The following is a 23,744-nucleotide window of genomic DNA, read 5'->3' as shown; positions in this document are numbered from 1 at the left end:
CAGCCCATAAGGAACTGCTCACTTTGATTTGGAAACAGCACGAGTTTATATGTATTTCTATGTGTATGAAGAAACTTCAAATTCAAAACTATTGAATTTCCAAATAAAAACTTTGGAACTTCCAAATGCCCTAAGACAGTGAGAAGATGGTTGAGAAGCAAGAACACCAGCAAAATTACATACCCGTTCCTCACTATGTACATTTTCAAGAATTCTTTAATACTTAAAAAGAGTTTAGTGAAATAGTGCATTAAAAATAAAGGTGATGTAAATATTATATGTCTCTTGAATGATTCCATTTTAAGAAACTAATGCATTCTGAAGTTACCATGCAAATTCATCCTTTTAAAAACAAAAATAAAGATGAATTTGTAGAATAAAATTATGTCTTTATTTGATAAATTATATCTAATGTATTATATAAGTTCATTTATATTTCTAACTTATATAATATATAGTTAATATAATTATAATATGTAAATTATAATTATAAATGTAACATAACTGATTTGATAAATTATATCTTGACAAATAAAATTATTTTGACTTTATTTTGAATAATTTCTGCATGAAACATGAAAGCTCTAAATATCTTTGTATTTAATTCAAATCCAGATCAGTTGAGCTAGAGTAAGTAAAATTGAGTTCTCGATGGAGATGGTCAGGAATGGAAGGGAGGCAATACCATTTCCCATGAACAGTGAGTCCGTTTCAAAGCAGCACAAAAGTAAGCTTTAAAAATGGACTTTACCCTGATTTTTGAGGGTTCAAGGGACAGGGGGAACAGAACAACATTCTGTTAACTGGAAGAAGAACAAAGACGACCTAACCTGGTCTAGATTGACTCCTCAGGGAATAACTGGAGCCCGCAGCCTGGAGGTGCTCTGAAACCACGGAATCGTGTATTTAGCAGCTCAGGTTCTTTAGTTTACAGGTTGTGGTGTTTGTTACTACCTGAAATTCCAGCACCTTTGTGGTCACCCAAAATAGAATGTGGTGCAGGAGTCCAGGTTGGAGTCTCAAAGCGGTGTTCAAATTGTGCGCCAAGTCTTTTAAAAAGAGGCCAGGGGGATAGATCTTAATCAGCAACATGACAAACAGAGTTCAGGTTACCGAATGGTAGAGCCGAGGCAATTTATAGCTCAGGTTTGGCCGCCAGCGACAGGCATCATTTGCTAAGACCTTTCCAATTCCTTCTTCCCTTACCCCCTATTATATATGTGAATTTAAGGACGACCTGAATCTAGTCCTCTTTGTCTTTTTTTTTTTTTTTTTGTAGGTAGGATTCATTACAGGGTGTAATTGTAAAATTTGCCCAATAAGCTCATTCTAACATAACGCTACAAAATCAGCTCCCCTGTGGGTTTCTACTTTTTAGGAGAGTTTTACGAAGTGAGCCCTGCATTAATAAAAATAATTTCTCACAAAATTATCTCATCTTAAGCCATTTTTCTACTTATCATAAACAGTGCCATTCTCCTCTGATCATTGACTGATCCTAGGATCACTTTATCCTACTCCACAGTCTGGTCAATGCCGCAATTAAAATTTAATATTAAGCTTCGGAGCTCCAAATTTTACTTTTCTCTGTAAGGTATAGTCTGTTTATTTCTTTCCCCCACTGAATACCTTCTCACTAAAATTATTGGGAGTTTCTACTCTTCCTGTCTATTTTCTTATCTCTTTGAAAACCTCTTTTTGTTGCCTTTGACATTATCCCCTGATACTTAAATGAGTCTACTATTGTAGGTAGCATTACCCTCCAACTTAGTTCACCAGGGCGTGTGAAGGGCATGAAGGGCATATCTCTACCAAAGCTACTTGCACAGGCAAAAGGAAGTAGCAGTTGGTGCTGGAGTAGACTTGGTGCCCAAGATACAGACCGACAGGACTGGGAATTCTCTCCCACCTCAGATCTAGAATACACTGTCAATGCCCTTTCACCCCCACCGCAACAATGCCTCTCAGACCCTGGTCCTAGTAATGGCTTTCCCACAAAGTGATCCTGTGCACCCCAAAAGTCAAACTGTAAAGGGGACAATTAGGTAGGTTGTGTCATGTTTCTTCTAGCTATGATTTAAGGTTAAATGAAAGGTAAGAAATATGGGATTCCAAAATTGGTGCTGAAAATCTCCAAACTGTGCCATATCTGAGAAATACTGTAGGCCAAGATCTAGGGTAGGACCGCTACGTAAAGCCTGCCAACCTAGGATACGTCACCTATGAGTCCCGAAGGTGCAGACACCTGGTTTGGGGAAGAGAGAATGTGGGAGGGGGCAGGAGGGGTTCAGAGAGAAATTAGAAGATTTGAGTTTTATATAAAAACTCCTGTGAATTAAAGAAGAAATCAGACAAAGTTAGCAAAAATCATGGATCTATAAAGTCATTACCATCTTTCTACAATGAAAGAAAATACAGGTAACATATAGAAATAGCCCCATTTAAAGACGCTATTTATCATCCCTTCAGGTACCATAAGGATCACCATGGAGAACCCTTCTCTCTCCCTGCTAAATATGTTGTGTGAAGAAAATGTTGTCCTTTACTCACTCTACTTAAATCTGTTCCCCAGAACATCGGTTCCGTTTGCCAATGCCTGTCTCCCTCAGCTATTTTCACTTAAACAAATGAGGCCTTCTGTGCATGTCTGTGGTTGTTTTAGTTTTCCATTCAGGGTATCCCTGTCTTGGTTCATCTGACACACACACACACACACACACACACACACAGTACATTCTAACGACCAGACACTGTTCTAGCAACTGGCTGTGCTTATGTTTTTAGAGGGAGTCTTGTCCTTACGCAGTCTACAGTTCAGTAAGAAAAAGATCCATAAACAGAAACAACAATGTATTAAATCTATATTAAATATATTAAACCCTATTCTGCAACAGGCTCTTAATTAACTGATTTCCACACAGAGTCTCATTCCATCCTCTCAAAACCCTCCCAAACAGGTAGTTGGTATTGTCTGCATTTTATAGACAAGAAAATCAAGGTTCAGACAGATTAATTTGCCCAAAGTGACAGTCCTTGCCACTCAGGAAACTAAGCCTTGAGGTCCGCTCTGTGTGATTCCAAAGCCTTGATTTTTTTTTTTACAATGTAATAATTGCTAAAGTAGAGGGATACTTATATTTCAATTGTCATTCATTATCATTTTAGAAGGAGGATATGTTTGTTTGTAACAAAGATGAATAAGACTATAATTCTGCCTCTCCCATCTGCTAAGCGTATGATAGACTCTTATGAGGGCCTTACAAAGTCAATCTTCTGCTTCTTCCAAGTTATTTCTTTTAATGCCAGTATCTTTCCTCTTCAACCTTCTTCTACTCACCAAATAAGATGATAATGTTGTTGCTTTAAAGAGGCTAAAGCCATAGATAAAGTTAGCAGAGATGAGAACTTTCTTAATCCAGTTGCTTGACAATTCCATGAATTCTTATTTAAAATTAAAATTGAGGGGAAAATACCCATAAGAGTCTGAATATGAGCTATCTGAAATGTTATAAGGAAATTAAATTCAGTATCTAGGTGTGTCTGATCTGTTTCATTTTCCCCATGAACAAAGTAAAAGTACATGTATTTGTGAAGATTAATGAATATATTTGCCAAGATCTTTTTCTGATGTTTAAAAGTTACTAATGATTGCTGTGTGCTGGTTGTGGTTTCCACTCCTCTTAATAATGCTCAAGGGTAATTAATGATATCCCCACTTTTCAAATGAGGGAACTGAGACTCAGAGATCATGCCCAAATCAAAGAGCTGATAAGGGGCAGAACGAGAAAACTAACTGATGACTATTTATCCTCAAAGCCCATGATTTAACTTTATGTTGTGTATCACTGAGACAATGATGATAACAGCAAAACCAACACTTATGAGTACTTATTGTCTATCAGGCATTGTTTTAAAGTTTTGGTTGTTTTTTTTGTTTTGTTTTGGTTTTTTTAGTAATCTCCACACCCAGCATGGGGCTCATCTCATGACCCCAAGATCAAGGGTCTCATACTCTACAGACTGAGCCAGTCAGGCACCCCATATTAGGCATTGTTTTAAAAGCTTTGCATATTTTAACTCATTCTTCCTCATAACAATCATCTGAGTCAAATACTGCTGTAATTCTTATTTCATTAATAAGAGGACTGAGCATGAGGAAATTCAAGGAGCCACGCTGTTGGAAGCAGTACAGTCAGATTTGATCGTTGGCAGACAGCCTCCAGAACCTTGTTGTCAATTATTATGCTCTTGGCAAATATTGATAGAAAGGCAAAATATTTATACATGACTGCCTGTTATAAAATGGAATGTATTATGATTTATAGTCATTTCTTCAATTTATGGTATTTAATCAGAAGTCATGAGACAAGAATGCTTAAAATAATTTCCACATTGTATGTGTTTCTTTAGCTTTATTTAAAACTGGAAAATTTTTGGTTTCCTCATCCAACATACCTTCCCCTCAACTATGACTGTTAGCATTCACCATCTTTAAAAAAAAGTATAAGTAGAAATTTTAAAGGATATTTTAATATTCAAACTCAATATTACCAGCCTTGAATATCTTTTCAAAATTACTTTTTTCTGTAACAAGGACAAATTCTATCATTCAATTTAGATTTTAATGGCTGGGTCAACTACATAGAAGTTCAAAGTTTTCTGAACAATGCTGTGGCCATGGACACTAAGAACAGGATAAACAACGGGTTCCTGTTTTGTATTTCCTGTAGATTATTACTATGTTCTCATTTCTCTTGATTTCACTGATCATTCAATGTTAGTTTGAGGGGAAAAAAAAGGGTCAACTATGTTACCACTATATTTAGAACCAAAAATATTCAAATGATGCAGCTCTTAGGGCTTTAAACACATAGGCTCTGTCATGGCATTTTTCACTCCATTTGGAAGTGATAACAGGCTTGGAAACGGAATACCACCCTGTTGTAAAGACTTATTGTTGATGCCAGAAGTTCTTTCAAAACTTCTGAAACTATAGAGTCTATATATATTTATATAGTCTATTACTATCTTTCCGCCTGCCTAATATCATAAAGTAGTTCTTAGATGATTGTGTCAGGTATGTTTCCAGCTTCAAGTGAGAGATCATCTCAAGTGAGAGGTTGGTTTAGCGCAGACAAGAAGGAGCCCACGGTGGGTTCAACTCCGTCACCCCACCCTGAGCATGCGCCTCCCAGGATGGAATCGGCATTTCTGTTAGCTAAGAGGAGCAGTGCCTGGTTAAGAGGCAAAGGGCAAAGAAGCCTTCCTCCCTGGAGACGCCCTGCTCTTACCGTGTACATGAAGTGTCTTACCTTTAGCTTATTGGCCAGAACTGACTGCAAGAAAATCTGGGAAACTAAGTTTTGAAATAGGCATATTATCAGGATTCTGTAGCAAAGATGAAAGCAAACATAGATTCTCAGTAAGTAGGAAGCAGTGTCTGCCACAGCTGTGTTATGGAATTTATTTTAAAGAGTAATAAGTATGGAAATACAGACTTGATTGTAAAACAAAATGTATCAGAGAGAAACTTCAATGGAAAATGACCCTTAAAGAAATACTTGCTGTAAAAAGAAGGGCACTTGCTAGAAGGCAAAAGGTGAGTATTTGCTCCCCACCCCTCTGCCTGCACACAAAAGACCCACTGCTACAGGCAGCCAGGCTCCCTTGCACCTTCCACTGGAGACCAGTCCAGCTCCAGCTCAGTCCTGAGAGTCTAGATGGATTCCCACAGCCTCCCCATCTTTTTCTGTAAAATTGAGATATCATTACTCATTTCTTGACGTTTCTAACCTACCCCTCCCATAGCATCTAATTTCTTGTGTTTCCTTTTGTGAATAAGACTATTGTTGCTGTTTTTGGTAGGTTGACCTTGCTTGTTAGAGCATTCCCCCCCACCCCAAACCTCTCTATCTGGCATACATAAAGGTAAGAATATTTGTAGGCACACTGAGGGAAACAAGTGAGGTTGCTAACAGCCAGAGGTGACTGGTCCAGGAGCTCCAGCAGCCCCGGGCTTCACATGACAACTAGAGGGATCATTACTGTACCAACATCTGTAAGCCACACAGAACACACAAAGAGGTCGCACAAAGAGGCAGGAAGGTCTGGCTCTGAGGATGGACAACATGAAAGAATTATTAACATGTCCAATCTCTGAAGTTTCCCATTTTCAACTTGCATTCATTTTGGAAGAAGTTTCTCTTAGGCACTTGATATAATTAATCTACAGTTCCTTCTAACCTTTGAATGATGGTCAACTGTTCCTTATTGTTCTTTGCTTATCCATCATCTCTGAGTTTTAAGGACACTTTTCTAACATTCTGTGTATTATTTATGTGTGTGACTATCCTTAAAATTAACTTCTATGGTCATAGTAATGATGAAAATGTGCCATGGATTATTGGGTTAATTCATTTTTCGAATGCCTCAGAAAAGATATTTTTCATACTGTGCCTTGATTTCAAAGTGTTTTACAAATTTGTAAAGAATATGCACAGAAGTACGTCTTCAAACGTTCTTATCTATAACTAGCATCCTTCTGCCCATGGTAGAAGAGAGGATCCCACAGCTTCTAAATAAGGAACAAAGATGTCATCATGTATTGCCTAATGCCTTCTGCAGAACCTACTAGATCATTTATTCAACAAGTATACATTAAGCACTTACTTTGTGCCAGGCACAAATACAATATATGTGCGGGAAATACAATGTGGTGGGAAATACAATGTGAAGGGATAACAGGCGCTTACAGGATAATGGAGGAGAAATACATTGATTGATCACAGAAATAAATGCAACCAAGTTTGACACTCAAGGAAATGCAGAATATGATTGTTCAAGAGTTAAAAACACATGACCTTGGGTGAGTCAGGGAAGCCTTCCTTAGGAAGGGGCACTTTAGCCAAAGGGTGCACAGCATTAACTGCTGAGCAGGGAAGGTGTTCCAGAAAGACAGAACGGTGCACGCAAAAGCCTAAATGTGGCCCATCCTAGGAACTGAAAGACCAGAGAAACTAGAAGAAAGGAGCTAGAAGGTAGGTAGAGAGATGTGGGTGGAGATGTAAGAAGATCGTGCAGAGCTTTAAATAGGCCACTTCGAGAAGGCTTATCTTAAAGATTTTTATACCATAATTAGCAACTGTTGCATATGCCTCAATTTCAATAGAATATAAATATCAAGAAAAGCTAAGTCACGGTTATATAAACAGCAGAGGTACTTTTTAAATATATGTGGGATTCAGACAGCACATATAACACCAATAAAGTTTTAACCAGAAAACTGAGTTTTAACAGGTTTTCAGAAGTTAGTTCTATATAATCTCTTGCATTTGATAATAGTTCTTTAGCCATTCCTTAAGAGTTTCACCTTATTTGGTGAAGTCCAGCCCCAGACTGCATAATGGCACACATGATGGCAAACTGTCTCCTAAAAAACATTCACTTCACTTCAGTAACCAGGCAGTAGAAATAATTGGACTTGACAACGCTCAAACAATTACACCTGCAGATGTAGGTGATGATGGGGATTGCCAAATGTAATCTATATAAACCCAAGCAAAACATAGATGTTAGAGTTAAGAAGGGGTTTATAGCCCGGTCCCTCTGCCTGTGTTTCAGAGCACAAGCGTAGGGGGTTTGCATGCCTGGTCTGAAATCACTCAAGCTCCTGGGCTTGAGATCCCCGCTCTGGGCTTTATTCCTTGTTCAGCTTTCAACATATGGAGGCTCCTGTAGATGGCCTGGCTGATACTAAGTGCATGATGCTGCCAAGAATCATTTTTATCGCTTGTGCTTCACTTTGTTTCGTGTTTGAAGCAGACAAGCATCAGAGATGTTATTACACTTAATCTAGCCCTCCTTTTGCATCCAACACGCCTGACGTGGGGGTCCACTCCTTCCTTTCATCAGCATTATCTGATTTCTACAGTCTCTGTAGCACGAGACTCTGACTGCCTTTTCAATACATCTTTGAAACTCATGCCAGTGTTTCAGGCAGCCTTGCTGCCTCTCCCTAAGCACTAAAATATTTGACTAAGAGAATGATACATTGTTCTCCTGGAATATTAGACAATGCTACTCAGCTGACATGGGCCACGGAAGCCTTCGAACATTTATAGTGCAACTTACTTTTCAAAGGACTTCAGGGGGGAAAAATGTAACCTAGAAAACAATATTCATGGGAAAACTACATTCACTTCCTTCCTCCTGAGATCCTTGCAAATAATAGGAAGTGACGAGGAACCAATTGAGAATTCTGAGTTCTCTCCGGAAAAAAAATTTTTAAACAACTCTCAAACAAGCCTTCAAAATACATGTATTCAAGAAATCACTCACATAAAAGTCCCTGGAAATCACTGTGGTGTCAAAAAAATTACTAAACTTGACCATATTTGGAAACCTGCAGTCATTTTACCATATTTGAGTTGTTAAACCAATAATAGCATTCACAATGTGCCAGAATTTTCTACAGTCTTTTTGGACAACTCTTTTTTAATCCTCACAACAACCAAGTGAGGTCCTCTGACAGAGAAGGAAACTGAGGCACAGGGAGGGGAAGTAACAGGCGCACGGTCACTGAAAAGTGGCAGGACCAAGATTCAAACCCAGACACGCTGGCCCCAGACTGTCTGTTCTTAAGCACTGTTACACATCTTTAAGGTCTTCTGAAACAACCAAATAATAAAGTGAGAAGGGAAGCTACAGAAGGGCTCTGCATGCAGAACTAGGAGTTTTAACTATTACCAGTGTGGGCCACAGTCTCCCTGACAGTGAGGGTTTTAGTTTTCTGAAGGCTTCTGGAGCACATAATGCTCCAGTACCACCTGAAAAAGTGAGCAGTGGTTTGGCAAACTGGGGAGATCATTCCAAATATGGTGCTCACTTCTTTAAAGGTGGGACGGAGGTGTGCTGGAGAATAACAGGTCTCTCTGCTCCTGAACACCAATCTGCCTCATAGGTCTAGCAATGGAGAGTTCCATGACTTACCAAGATCCTCTCTGGAGATATAGATATCCTCTAGGACAGTTGGGTCTGTGTCAACTATGTCTTAGCATAGATTGTTCTTAATTTGACCACCACTTAGCTGAGAGCAGTCTCAACTTGTATTGCACACATGGGAGGAAAGAAAGAATTGTACAATTAACTGACTTTCAACACTTCTGTCCTTTTTTCCCCCCTCCTCTCTCTGAAAGATGATTCCAGATCAAGCCTCTGAAAACAATCCTGTCCTTATGGAGAGTTTAAGAAATTCTGTGGGCTGCTGGTCCCACTATTGACCATGTTCTTTTTCTAAGTAGGTCCTCATCTTATTTTTTGAGCCTGCATCTCTGCTCACTGAATGCTTGCCCTAGTGTTCTAGTTCCTCAGAGACCGAGGCTATGCTCTGCTTTATCCAGTCTTCCCTGCAACACCAAATCTGGGGCAGCTGGGTACTGGGCTCAGACTTGCAGAAGCCAAGGACGCTTCCTGCCAGTCTCCCCCTGCTGGCTGCAACACTCACCCACTCCGCCCTTGGGTGGTTTCCACCAGCTCCAGTCTGTTCAAGTGTTTTTCTCCTAGCACCTGACAGTCCCCAAACATCTGCCCCTCACCGCCCCTCCAGAACCTGTCTGGTTTCTGGATCCTGGCAATTCTGCATCTGGTCTGAGGGCCCCACTGCCCACCAAACTCTCAGTGTTTGCTTTTACATTAGAATCACCTTGGGGCCGGGGTGCTTTTTAGATACATTAGATTTCAACCAGATTAGTTAAAGCAAACTCTCTAGAGGTGGGTCCACTGTACTGGTATTTTTTTAAATTTTCCAGATAAGCCTCATATGTACCCAGGAATGAGAGTCACCACTCTACATTAGTTTCTCTCAGATTTCAACATGCAACACATATAACCTGGGGATGTTGTTAAAATGTACTTGCCCGTTCAGTAGGTATGGGTGAGGCCTAAGATTTCACATTTCCTACAAGATCCCGAGTGATAACTCTGACGTTGGTCAGTGGACCAGTCTTTAAGTAGCAAGGCTCAAGACCAGTGGTTCTCAAAGTGTGGTTAAGAATCACTTGGGGACTTGTTAGAAATGCAAAATTTCAGGCCTCTCCCCAAACCTACTAAAACAGAAACTGGGGGTGGGATCCAGCAGTCTTCGTTTTGACAAGCCTTCCAGGTAACTCTGATGTTCGCTACAGTTTGAGAAACACTGGCCAAGATGGCAGTGCACAACAGAAATATAATGCAAGCTGCATATTTAATTTAAAAATTTCTAGTTGTCACGTTTTAAAAAATAAAATTAAATAGGTAAAATTAATTTTAACCAAAGAGCTTATTTAACCTAGTATGTCTGAAATATTATCATTTCGATATATAATCAATATGAAAATTAATATGATAGTTTCCATTCTTTTTTCTCATACTATGTTCAAAATCCAGTGTGCATTTTACAATTATACGGACATCCCAGTTTTGACTAGCCACATGTTAAGTGTTCAACAGCCCTGTATCCACCATATTGGACAGCCAAGTAGACTTACAACAGAAACAGCATTAATTTTTACTGGGTACTTGCTATGCATCAGGCATTACTCAGTAAGCATTTTATGTGCATTACTATATAAGCTCTCCCACAAGCCTGTGGATTGGTACTGCTTTATCCCTTCCTTCTACAGGGAAGGGCTTATGCCAAAGTCCTATTTGGTGTTCCACCAATATAGCAAGCCCACTCCAATATAAGCGATTATTTTAAAGCATTTTATTTGTAAAAACAAAAATGAAAGAGAGAAAAAAATATAAATAAAATCATTAACATTAGTACTATTAGTACAGTTGCTTAGACACCAGTCGCTTATAAAAGTCATGGTAGTTCGGTGAGTAGAAAAGTCCAAATATGCTATCTTCTCATTTTTAAAAATATGCCTGAAGTCCAACTTGCACTCTTCTGTGACTCCAATCTGTCGAAAGGTGCTAACTGGGAGCTGTTTGGACAGTTGGGATCACTGGGGAATGACTGATGAGTCATGTGGCAAGACAGGGCTTGCCCTGAATGGAAGCCACTAGCAGGGTCAGACCTGCCCGTTCAAGCGCAGACCATGACATAAAATGACTGTAATGATAGTTAAACGTGAGGCAACGGGCTTCTCTTAGTGTTGGTGTGGAAAGCAGGCAGTCTGGAATTTAAAGATAATGGGTGACTTAAGTAGTCTTCGTTTTATTAACTTCGATAGTTTGAGGAGGGCCAATTTTTACATGTATTTTTCTTTTCATTATAAACTACTATGAGAAAAAAGTAAAAACTGTTAAAAAGAATTTCTAACTGAGGCTAGAATTTGCCAGATTTACCGTCTATCATTTTGACCAAGTAAAGTAAGTATCCTCTTTTTAAACGGACAGGCATTTAAGACATAGTAAAATGTGACCATTTAAAATAAATGAACAGAAAATTCCACAATTCTATAGAGATCTTTTAAAATTCTACTATCCATTTTTAAAATAAAGTTAATCTTATTTTAAAATTTTGATTAGATATTTCAAACTTATTATAGTTCTTTTTTTTAATTTAAATTTAAAATTTAAATAAATTTTAATTTAGTTTTAATCTAAGTGTAGGCTAGCTGAAGGATTTCACTATTTTATCACACTTGAAATAGCAGTCATGTAGCCATTTTTCTTTACAGATCATACATAATCCTCAGTATTTTCTATGATCAGTTCCAGTGTCTTTCTTTCATTGCAAAGAAACAATTGGATCTGATCTGAGCCTTTAGCAACCAACCTTCATAACATTCATTATAAAATGAATCCAGGTGGTTTTCACCCTGGACTAAAGAAGGATCAGAGAATCTTCTTCCACCTTCTTTTAGCTCTCAGCAGTACCTTCTCACCCCTAAGCATTCTCTCTGTTACAGGAGTAGGGAGATGAAGAGTTCAGAGATTTCATCTACATGGTTTAGAGGCTTTTAGTACTTATATGTTTCCTCGGGTAGGAAGTAACAAATTTCCTTCTAAGGGGTATTGTAAAAGGCAGAGTAAAGCCACAGAAGCCAGAAGTTGGTCTGATGACCACCCATAGTATAGTGTCTTCCTTCAGTCATAGTAGAAAGATAACCCGATCTCCAGTTGCTGTGATCTGAAGTCTCCTCATGTGAAAAAGAGGCTATCAAAGATTATAACAAATTCTCTTTATTCTTCATTCTTGCTGCCTCCCTGTGCTATAAACCTTCTGAGGCAAGGACACTGTTTATTTTGCCCACTATTGTATTCTCAGAATGTGTGGCATAGAGGAGGCTCAGATGTACTTGCCACATAAATTGCTGAATGAATGAATAAATGAATGAATGCATAGAATGTCCAGATCTTGATTTATAATTCTAGAAACAAAGCGAAAGCTCAAAGTGTGCTGGTCATTGCTGGTGACCCAATCTGAATTACTTCTTTGGAGGCAGAAGCAGGGGATCTCTGTCTGTCTGCATCATGTCACTGAATGGTCCCCAGTCTCTGCCAACAGATAAGAAATGTCAACAGCTTAACCCAGTAGCTTTCAAAAATAGCATAGTTGATGAAACTGGAAATTTAGGTGCGTGCTAGAAATAAACCATTTGTCTTCAGTCTTAAGAAGGAGAGGGTGAGAACAGATATTCCTCAGAGAGATCTAAAATATTTTTTAAGACCCATCTAAGCGAGTAAATATCAGAAGAAACATCTTCCCTCTCAGTAAGGCACACATAGGACATCTTATTTTCAACAAATCAGGTAAGTCATTCTGAAAACTTGAGGATTATGGCAAGGCACTGTGTTTCTTTAAGATTTCAGTCAAGATTTTTTGTTGTCGTTTTCAATAGCGCTGGCAGTTTTCCCCAAAATTTAAATGAGTAGTTGTACAGTGAACCAAGTTGTGGGTTTCCTGGTGCGTGCTCCCTCCCCACCACCACGTGGGGCAAGGGGGAGGGAGCTGGCGACCCAGGCTTGGCTTTTTCATCCCTTTGCAGACAACTCCGGCTGCTGTGAATGCTGAAAATAGCTCAAATGCTCTCAGAACAGTAGCACCACCCAGCAGCTGGGATTCTTTCCCTCTCTTATTTGCCTTCTCTCTTGCCTTTTTTTTTTCCCTTCAGACACTTGGATTGGACTTAATCTTAAACCTCTGGAGTTCAAGACCTTTTAAAAAGGGCTAAATAAACAATCTCTACATGTAAAAGGCCACTGACTCCTACTTCCTCTGTTTAGAGCAACCGTTGAACCCCAGCTGCCTGTAGGTAAGATTTTTATTCTGGAATTATTTAATTGGTTTATGATATGTTTATGACTGATGTCTTTTAAAGAACTCATTTATGGTGAAAATAAGCGGGGGCTGCAAACGGTTTCCAGGTGAATATGGTGTTCCCGAAGACAGCAGTGGCATCTGTCCTTTTTTGTGGCTGTACTTTTAAACTTTGCTCCAAGCTCTCTGTCATGTTGACCCACAATACACACTCGTCTATGACTGAGCCTCATCAGAACTCTAATTAACGTGAGTGCCAGCAGCGAGGGGGGCTTCCAGACATCGTCATTTTGTTGTTTAGACTGTTTTACTTATTTTTAACTTTCTCAGGGCACCAAAAGAAAGAAGAAAAAAAAAGGAAAAAGTTACAACCACCTGAGCAAAGAAAATGTTAGTAATTGGTCTTTAAGGACAATGAGACAGCTCTGTTTTATTTTGTTCCTTCGTCCCGGTTTGTTAATTGCTAGTGTGGAATTCGAACAGTTTCTTTGTTTGTTTCATTTTTTGTATGCTCCTAGCACAATTCAGGTGACTCAGTTTTGAAAATGCCTTACCTAGCCGACGGTCTTTTGCTAGCAGGTTTCTATAATGTGACAGTACAATATTTTGGTGCATTTTCTGGGCCTCTCCTCTCCCCCTCCTTATGCTCACACTTGACATTTTGCAAAGTATTTTGATCTGTGGACTTTAACTTCAAACACAGCATTTACTTTGATTGTGGGTATTCAGTATGTTCAGTAAAGTCTTTTTTGTTGTTGTTGTTTGTTTAATGCTTTTATGCCATTTCCTTTAAATAATCTAATGGGCTTTGGTTTTCCTTGCTGATGATGTCTTAGGTTAACCCCCAGCTCAGAGAAAAGGACTTTTTTAGGCAGGGTCTCTCACCATACAGACTGCATGACAACTCTCTGCTGCAGATCAGTGAGGGCAGCAAAGGCCGGTGCACAGAACCGGATTCTATCAACCTCTCCCTTGCGTGCCCTCTGGCCTCAGAATACAGGGTGCCTTGGGGCCTAATGGTGCTTTTTTCACATGGACACTGAAATCCTTGGAATTTAAAGATTCTTGTCTCCAAAGAAGTTTATTGGTATCTCAGACCACATGTCAAAAGAAAACATGCATTTTAAACACACTGTGATCTTCTGGATAACTTTAAAAATATATAAAAAGAACAAAAATTAAAAGGAAAGAAAATTTTTAAAAAGGAAAACTGGGTGTGGGGGGGGAGACAAAGAAAAACCCTTTGTAGCCAAAAGTCTGTTATGCTGGTGAAACTTCGGCTGAATGAGGGATAAGAAATTTTTTTAAAAAAGTGTGTTTCCTAAAATAGGCAAAGGGGAGCCCTTTCTTCCCATTCAATCGGCTTTTAAATGTTCCCTTTACTTTAAAGAAAATTCATGTGCTGATCACATTGGTTTGTTATTTTCCGAGTCCTCTGCTAGAGACGGAGGTTGGCGTCCCCTGGCACACCGCCCCCTGCTAGCTGTGTTGCAGGTTAGGAGTAGAAGGAGCCGAATCCTGTCAGGAGACTGTTTGAGTCCCGGCCAAGCACTGTGGCTCCTTACAGCCGGCCCAGTCTGCTCTCTGCACCCTGCACCTGGCTAAGAAGGAAGGAAGCAAGTGGCCCAGGACGAGTTTCCAGAGGGGTGGAGCTCTGAAGAATGCTGTGGGAGAGGTCTCTTCAGAGGAGGCAGAAATGCAACATAATCCCTAGAATTTGAATGTAGTAGGAGCACCTAGAGATGATCAGCCAGCCTCTCCTTTTTTTTAATTTCCAAAAGTTGGACACTTAATTGCTACCTCTTCCCTCTCAAATCTGCATTCTAAGGCGTATGTTAATAATCACATTTCTGCATACAGTCAACATTTTAAATCTTCCAGTTATTTTGAGCAGGTGCTTCACAGCTTCCTGGGACCTTTGGGGGTCTAGAACTTTCTTCCCCTTAGAAGTAGGAAGCCTTGATTTGGCATAGCTGAGTGCAATTGTATTGCTGAAGGCAATACAAGGTATTTGGGGAATCCAGGGGCACCAAGATGAAATGGTTTGGAAGATGATAGCCGTTACATTCTCCAGCAAGTCTTCTTTTTCTGCTTTGTCATTGTTGTGTGGTTTGCTTGTTTCCCTTCACCCCTTAATTTTACTCTGAAACTTTGGATTGTTTGAATGCGAAGCTCAAGGTGAGACCCAGCCAAAGCCACTGAGTTTCACACAGGTTCCACATGAAAGAAGTATTCTCCTCAGCCTCGCTCGAAACTTGGCCCACGTTTTACCAGAAGTTTCATGAATGTCAGTGAGCCTGGATTTGAAACATAATCCAAAACCTGATGACTTCTGGTGACTTTGAGGCTTTATTGTATAAGTAGAGAATCTGTCAAACAAGGACATCCCTTATTTTCATATCTTCTACTGTAATTTCATGTGTACACACATTTTTTTCCCAATACACTCTCATTTGTTCTATGATATTTTAAGGCCAGGTTCAATCCTAATATGAATTTTTATAGCTGTGGTATTTAAACATTGGCAAATAGAAGTCTGTATTTTAAATTCCAACACAGTCTGAACCACAGTGGTGTGAACATGTTGGTATAATTCAGCTGAAGGAAGGAAGTCCCAGGAGAGTCATGGAATGTCTTTCTTTGCTTAAATATACCTCTGTGCTCGTGAGGAACAAACAGTAACATTTTGTCCAGGTCTATCCGTTTGACAGTATGCCTTTTGTTCCCCCTCCAACGGTGGTGTCAAATATATTGGTGGAAAAATAATAAACTTCCAGATATTTTTTTCCCCCTGCTCAACTGATACACTCCTAGGGAACATTGTAAGCATTGAAAAGTTCAGTACTATTACTTGTAATGTAACGTATACTGAGAATAAAGGAGTACTCAGCAGAGTCAATTTCCTTCAGAAAAGCTGGGTGACCTAGAGCTGATGTGTGTATTAACAGTCATATGGTGCAGGGTTGTGAAGGGCTGTGTGTGTGTGTGTGAGCACGCGCACGCTGGGTGGGGGAAATAGAGAGGAAGAGGGGATTTGTGAGCTTTGTTCAGCAAATCTATCACATCTAAAACAAAAAATAATCAAGCCCAGGTTCTGAAAACATTATCTTCTATTGTTAATCATATAAATACATATTGTCTGAACACTGGATTTGGGAGAGGGGGGCATATTATTTTTCTCATTAAAGATACCGAGGATTACATTCTTTTCTTTAGGATTCCAGAAATGGTAAATAATGCCTAATAAAAATATGACCAATTAGGAGACCTACATAGTTGTAGATGAACTTGCATGAGCCAGTTTCAGAAAGATCTTCATGCTACTATGACCATTACAGAGGCTAAGCCACCCAGAGAACTAAGATTTGATGTCTTTTTATTAGCTGGAGTATTTCTGAACTCATTTAAGGGATTTTCATAAAAACAAATTTGTGATCTCACTAAAGATTTAGTTTGACTAAATTTAGCGAGGTTTACAGTTATTCATTATAAAATTAAATTGCCATCAAATTTCATTTTGAAAATTTCATAATCTTATTCTTAATACAAAAGAACATCTTATTAAAGATAGTTTGCATATTTTTAGCAGGTGATGTATGAAATGTCTGTAATTGATCCCATACTGAATAAGGCATTTGAAAAGCTGACAATAACAAAACTTGGGGATCTTGTATGTAGGAGCTGCATTTTAACGCTGACTTCACTATTCATAATGTACCATAGCTGATTTTGTTATCCCAAAACTAATACAATAGAGCAGAGGAGAGAAAAATGCACAAATGGAGGTGTTGAGGAAATGAGAGAAAATAATTCAGGACCATCCAACCGGGGGGGGTGGGGGGTTCTCCCTAAACACATCATGGTACAAAGAGTTTGATATTTTGAAAACTATCATCCATAATAAAATAGAAAAAGGGAAAAGATAAAAATACCAGGCTGAAAATAAACTTCAAATTTGTGCATATGCAAATGTTTCTTTAAATCATGAAAAGACCTTCTTTCAAGAGTGAGCTCTCTAGGGGCGCCTGGGTGGCTCAATAGGTTAAGCATCTGCCTTTGGCTCAGGTCATGATTCCAGGGTCCTGGGGTCAGGCTCCCTGCTCAGCAGGGAGTCTACTTCTGCCTCTCTCTCTGTCCCTACCCGTGCCCCCCTCCACCTCTTGTGATCTCTCTCTCAAACAAAATCTTTAAAAAAACCCAAAACAATGACTTCACTAGTTATTTAAAAACACAAAAATCAGTCGCTTAAAAATCCTCTCTTGTGCTTACTTTATTGTCAGAAAAATGGAGTCCATGTAGCACCTACCTATTCTTTAAGAATATATTATTACAGCCCATATTTATAGTATTACATTAGTTTTCTTAAAAAAAAAAAAAAAAACTAGTGTCAGTGATAGATGATGACACAATAGGGTGCCCACCCAGACAGGCTGAAGAGGGTTATTGACCTGAAGCAGATAAAACAATCATTTCCAGGAAGGTCATCATTCTCCAACTAAATTTTTATTTTTTATCTGGACATTATAATTTTCTGTGAAATAAGAAGTAGTACTTTAAATAATGCTTTACTAATTATAATACCCAAACACCACAATGATCTTAAGACCTTCTCTTACTTATCCAAGATGGACTGTCAAAAAGATGGGGGCATTTCTTGTAGGTTTAAATGCAGAGACTGCTGTCAGGGGATAGTCAGGTCTCCTTAATACCACTCTCATCCTGGGCTTCATCCTGGAGAATCATGGAGTAGGAGACCCCAGGGACCTTCTAAATCACTCCTGTACGCATTAGGAAGTACAGCGCATTTGGGCCACTGGCTAGCGTCAGGATGGAGATGGGAGGAAGACACTCCCCTTTCCTCTGTCCTTGGGCAGAAGGCCTTTCTGAGTCTCTTGGTTCAACTAGTTTTTTTTTTCTTTTTTCATGGTTCTTCTCTATTATTTCCCCTTCTCTTTTTCCAAGAGAAACAAAGGTCTTCCCTGCAAATTTTGCCATTCTTGAGTTGTTGGAGAAGGAAAAAGTCCAAGGAAGTTAGCTCTGGGGACTATGAGATTCATACCCATTACAAGGCTAGCCCACAGCCCCCTGAGTTAGAAGAGCATTTGCAAGGGTGCCCCAGGTAGAGCTGTGTTTAGTAACTGTTGAATAATTCATACTAGGATAAAAATAAAGTAGATATGAGGGAGGCCTTCAGGCCAAAACAAAATATCCACTTTTTTAACTAAACTTTTTATTTTACAACAATTTTAAATTTACAGAAAAATCGTGAAGATGGGACCAGAGTTCCCATAAACCCCACACCAAGTTTCTCCTATTATTAACATCTGACAATATGGTAACTTTGTTACAATTAGTGGACAATATTGATACATTGTTAACTAAAGTCCATCCTTCATTCTTATTTTCTTAGTTTATACCTCCTTCTTCTTTTGTCCTTTTCTGTCCCAGGACCCTATCCAGAATACTATATTACATTTAGTCATCATGTTTCCTTAGATTCCTTTTGGCGGTGTTAGTTTATTACCCTTCCCTTGTTTTCGATGACCTTGATAGTTTTCAGGAGTACTGGTCAGGCATATTGTAGAATATCTTTCTACTGGAATGTGTCCAATGTTTTTCTCATGATTAGACTTGGGTTACGGGTTTTGGGGAGAAAGACCACAAAGGTAAGGTGCCATTCTCATCACGTCATATCAAGGGCACATACTATCAACATGAGGTATCACTGTTGATGTTGACCTTGATCACCTGGTTGAGGGAGTGTCTGTCAGGTTTCTCCACCGTACCGTTACTCTTTCTCCTCCTTTCCTTACTGTACTCTCCCAGAGGCAGTAACTTTGCACAGCTCACACTTAACGAGTAGGGAGTTATACTCCTCTTCCTGATGGAGTATCTACATAAATTATTTGGAATTCTGCATGGGAGATTGTCTATTCTGCCCAGCATATTTAAATTCAATCATTTGTATCAATGTGAACACATGGATATGTATTTTATACTTTGCATTATAATCCGATACTACTTAAGGAAAGTGGCTGCCCAAACTCTTCTTCAAATGGCTCCAGATGAAGCCATGGGTAGCTCTTTCACAAGGCTGCCATGGCCTCTGACATAATCTCACCATTGTGAGGATTTTTTCCCTGGTACTACAAGATGCTTCAGGCTCATTGTATATATTTCCTGCCTCAGTCATAAAATCAGCCATTTCTTCAAGGAGCCCTAGTTCCTTTTATTAAAGGAACTATTAGAAACCAAGGCCAGAGCATCTAGTTTAACTTTTCAAAGCCACTTGCTTTTTCACTTGAAGAAAATTTTCTTTTTGCTTATGGATTTTCAGTCTGTAGCTGGTAATAACTTGATATGTATGTAAGGATAGCCCTTCTTGATTTTTCAGGCTAACAGGACACATGCTGCCCTTGCATACTTACCTTTCTGTGATTCTGAAACAAATTTAATCCAATATGATCAAATTGTTCCTTATTGTCAGTTTTGGTGGGAGATTGAAAGTCTTAGATGTGATCTTCAAGTCTAAATGCAACATTTAAAGGTAGAAATTGGATGTTTCTTCCTTAAATAGATGTAAGAACATCTTACATTATTTAAAATATGATCAATCAAGATTATAAAATGAATATGGAACTCTGTTCACAAGCCTTGCCATTAACCATGTTCAAAGAATCATGCCACGTGCACCTAAACAGTCTCATAGAAGACTCAGACAACACAGCCAGCCAACATGCATCAAAAGATGGGCAGTGCTAGGGGCGCCTGGGTGGCACAGTGGTTAAGTGCCTGCCTTCGGCTCAGGGCGTGATCCCAGCGTTATGGGATCGAGCCCCACATCTGGCTCCTCTGCTATGAGCCTGCTTCTTCCTCTCCCACTCCCCCTGCTTGTGTTCCCTCTCTCGCTGGCTGTCTCTATCTCTGTCAAATAAATAAATAAAATCTTAAAAAAAAAAAAAAAGAAAAAAAAGATGGGCAGTGCTGACATCCTCAGTGCCATGGGAGCACAGAGTTAGGACTGAATCAGGCTTCGATAGTACCAGAAGATCAGAGGTTCTCACAGAGGGAAGAGCTATATTTGAATCAAGTCTTTGGCTCAGGTAGGAGGGCATTCAGATGGAGGAAGGTGATGGAAATAAAGACTCAGAGGAGAGAAAACTCAGTAGACAGAGAATATCCAGAAAATTGGTATCGCAAAAACTTAGGTCTGACAGGAGACCCCTGGAAATGTATATTGGGCTGGTGTTCATTTTTTGAGAAGGAAATTTTCACAGTTAGGTGCACATATTAGTACAACTGCTGTCCAGGATTCAAGATGATTAGGGAGATGAAGCACAGGACAGACCCTATTAAGCAGATATAACTGAGAAGGGTGAAAAGTAGAAATAAGAAAAGGAGATGAGCTGCTATAGAGCATGAGCCATCAGGACTGTTCCATACTTTGCCCTAGAAACTGAAAGTCTACCTGCAAAATGACTGCACCTGTAATTTTATTTAATATTCAGTATTATCAGAGATAATAGTTGTATGTTTATTGTTTCACCAAATGCATAGCCATTTCATATTCAATAATTACTTTGATCTCCTTGATTGTCTGTTTTAATCTAGGGTGGTATTACTATTAATATGGGTTTGGTCATGCAGGCATTATGTTCCCCAATGTACACATGAGGACACTGACGCCCAGATAAATTGCTGTATCATCCATTTTATGTCTCTAGTAAATAGCAAATGGTAGACTAGCTTTCATGTCAAGATTTTTCAAAGTGTGCCATTCTACCAGTTATAAAACACAAAGGTATAAAATAGATTAGATTTAATAGCCAAAGAATAAAAAGAAAATGATTAGTCCATGGGGTGCCTGGGTGGCCCAGTCAGTTAAGCATCCAGCTGTTGATTTCAGTTCAGGTCATTATCTAATGGTCATGATATCAAGCCCTGCATCAGGCTCTGCCCTGGTCGTGGAACCCACTTGAGATTCTCTATCTTTCCCTCCCATTCTGTCCCTCCCCCCCACCCCCCCACCCCCGCTCATGTGCTCTCTCTCTCTCAAAAAAAAGAAAGAGAAAAAGAAAAAGAAAAAAAAAGAAAAAGATTTATACAAGCACTGAAGGAGATATTTCTGAATTCTAACAAGTTTTGACATTCTTCACTGAGAAAAAAAATAAGCAAATAAGGATGAAGATTACAGAGAAAGACATGAGTGTGCCAATGGTATAATGAACCATGGGTTATGAGTAGGCTGATAGAAACAAGATACAGCTAGCAAAAAAAATAAATAAGGTTTAGAAACTTGACATCGTTTGAGAAAAATAATGTACTCTCTTATAAAAGGTCGATTCAGTATTAGAAAGGATAGAACAGAATCATTAGTCTCTTGTTCTAAATCTAACTTGGGCCTGAAAGGAGAAACTGAATTTAGTTTAATGGAAAAACACATGTACAGCATGTGTTTTTAAAGTACTGTATTTTGGTGACTTTGACTTGTTGCATATCCTGGTCCAAGTACAACTTTGAATTGGTTCAATTCTAGTGGAGCCATTGTTGTTGACATGCATTCAACGCAGTGGAATTTCTCTTGTTCAGTTTTGCAAACCTAAGAAATTTGGTTGGTTTCGAATTTAACTCCAAATAGTATTCAGAGGTTTTGTGTTTGTTTGAACTGACCATTTAAATATTTTATAACTATGCAGCATTCAACTTTTAGAGCAAATTCTTACTATTAAAAACAACCCAAGCGGGGCGCCTGGGTGGCACAGCGGTTAAGCGTCTGCCTTCGGCTCAGGGCGTGATCCCGGCATTGTGGGATCGAGCCCCACATCAGGCTCCTCCGCTATGAGCCTGCTTCTTCCTCTCCCACTCCCCCTGCTTGTGTTCCCTCTCTCACTGGCTGTCTCTATCTCTGTCGAATAAATAAATAAAATCTTAAAAAAAAAAAAAACAACAACCCAAGAATGTTGAAAAGTTACATATGGGTACATTTTAAGTGAATGTAATAACATACAACCAAATACAGTTAAGAAATGTACTTTTGAGGGGCACCTGGGTGGCCCAGTCGATTAAGCATCTGCCTCTGGCTCAGGTCATGATTCCGGGGTCCTGCGAGAAAGTCCCGCATCAGGCTCCCTGATCACGGAGAGTCTGCTTCTCCCTCTCCCTCTGCCTCTCCCCCCAACTTGTGATCTCTTTCTCTCCCAAATAAACAAATAAATAAATATCTTTAAAAAATGTACTTTTGATCTAAGTTCAAAAATATTTTCTATTCTACATTTATCTTTTTTACTATGAAAGTATTCACTCTTTAAAAAAAATATATTATACTGAGACTAAAGACCATGGTTAAGAACAGAAAATTACCCAAAACTAAGTAGGTCTATCTAAATTTGCAGTTAGATTAGAAACCCCATGCTGTGGTACCAGCAGAGCCACGTGTTAGAGGGTATGGCCTGGCCTCTGACTGACCTTTATGTGCAATCTGTGAATAGACCGGAACACTGCGCCTATACTGAAAGATTCAGCAAGGGAGTGTTGGAGATAAAAAAGTTCTGTGCTAATTCAAGAAGGGTGTTAAATGTCAAACTAAGAGACCCAGGCCTCATTCTCAAGCAAGAAGTGGTCATTGTCCTTGACTATACAGGACAACAAAATGCTAACTTTTGGGAGAAGTAAATAGCTTCCAGAGTATCACCTCTTAGTGATGATTTTAAATAAGAAATCAAATTGTTTGCTATAAAACTCGTTTTATAATTTGAGTATAAATTGTTTTATCGTTCTATTTATTTAACTAATACAAAATTTTATTTTATTTTATCTTTTTTAAGATTTTATTTATTTGACAGAGAGAGAGAGGGAGCACAAGCAGAGGGAGTGACAGAGGGAGAAGCAGGCTCCCTCCTGAGTGGAAAGCCCCATACAGAACTCCATCCCAGGACCCTGGGATCATGACCTGAGCCAAAGGCAGACACTTAACTGACTGAGCCACCCAGGCACCCCTTAACTAATATAAAATTTTAAATAACCTATGAATTGTGTTATAATTTGAAATATAAATTATTTACACTTAACATGTAAATTTTAGCATGTTAGGTTTTTATAACAATGTAGACAATTGTTTATAAATTGTTTACTATAAAAATCAATAGTTTACTATTACTAATATGAAGTTAAATCATTGAAATTTTCTTTTTGTATCAAATATAATTATTTTCATTCAAGGCAGAATAAAACCAAAGCTAGATGTAAATAAGTTCCTAAACTTTATATTGATTACACAGGAGACTGTAGCTTATGATAAACTTTTCAAAAGTAAGTAGAAAAATAGAAAACTGAGTGAAAAAGTAAATTCAGTAGGAATTAGATGATTTTTTATGAAAAGAATAATGAAAACTGTCTTTTATTAAAAAAATTTTTAAGATGACTACTGATCTTCAATACAAAATACAGTTTATTTTAGCTGTGTTTGAGCAACTATACTTTAAAAATTAATGAACGTATT

At 38.8% G+C, this 23,744-nt stretch overlaps 1 protein-coding gene and 1 long non-coding RNA gene across 3 annotated transcripts in view; one reads left to right on the top strand and one right to left on the bottom strand.

The window, feature by feature from the left end:
- The window catches only part of LOC121105654, a 242,725-nt gene that overhangs the window by 171,450 nt on the left and 47,531 nt on the right, over positions 1 to 23,744 (bottom strand). The window lies entirely within an intron of this gene.
- SORBS2 (sorbin and SH3 domain containing 2) overlaps positions 12,979 to 23,744 on the top strand; it is a 175,917-nt gene continuing 165,151 nt past the window's right edge. For both annotated transcript variants that reach the window (XM_040643396.1, XM_008710467.2), the window contains exon 1: positions 12,979 to 13,241. The gene's annotated coding sequence lies outside the window, so the exon portion shown is untranslated. The remainder of the gene's footprint in view (positions 13,242 to 23,744) is intronic.

This window comes from Ursus maritimus, unplaced genomic scaffold, assembly GCF_017311325.1.
Source record: "Ursus maritimus isolate PB19 unplaced genomic scaffold, ASM1731132v1 scaffold_28, whole genome shotgun sequence".
Classification (NCBI taxonomy): Eukaryota; Metazoa; Chordata; class Mammalia; order Carnivora; family Ursidae; genus Ursus; species Ursus maritimus.
Note: the sequence above shows the minus strand (reverse complement) of the source record. Positions and strands in the feature narration are given on the sequence as shown.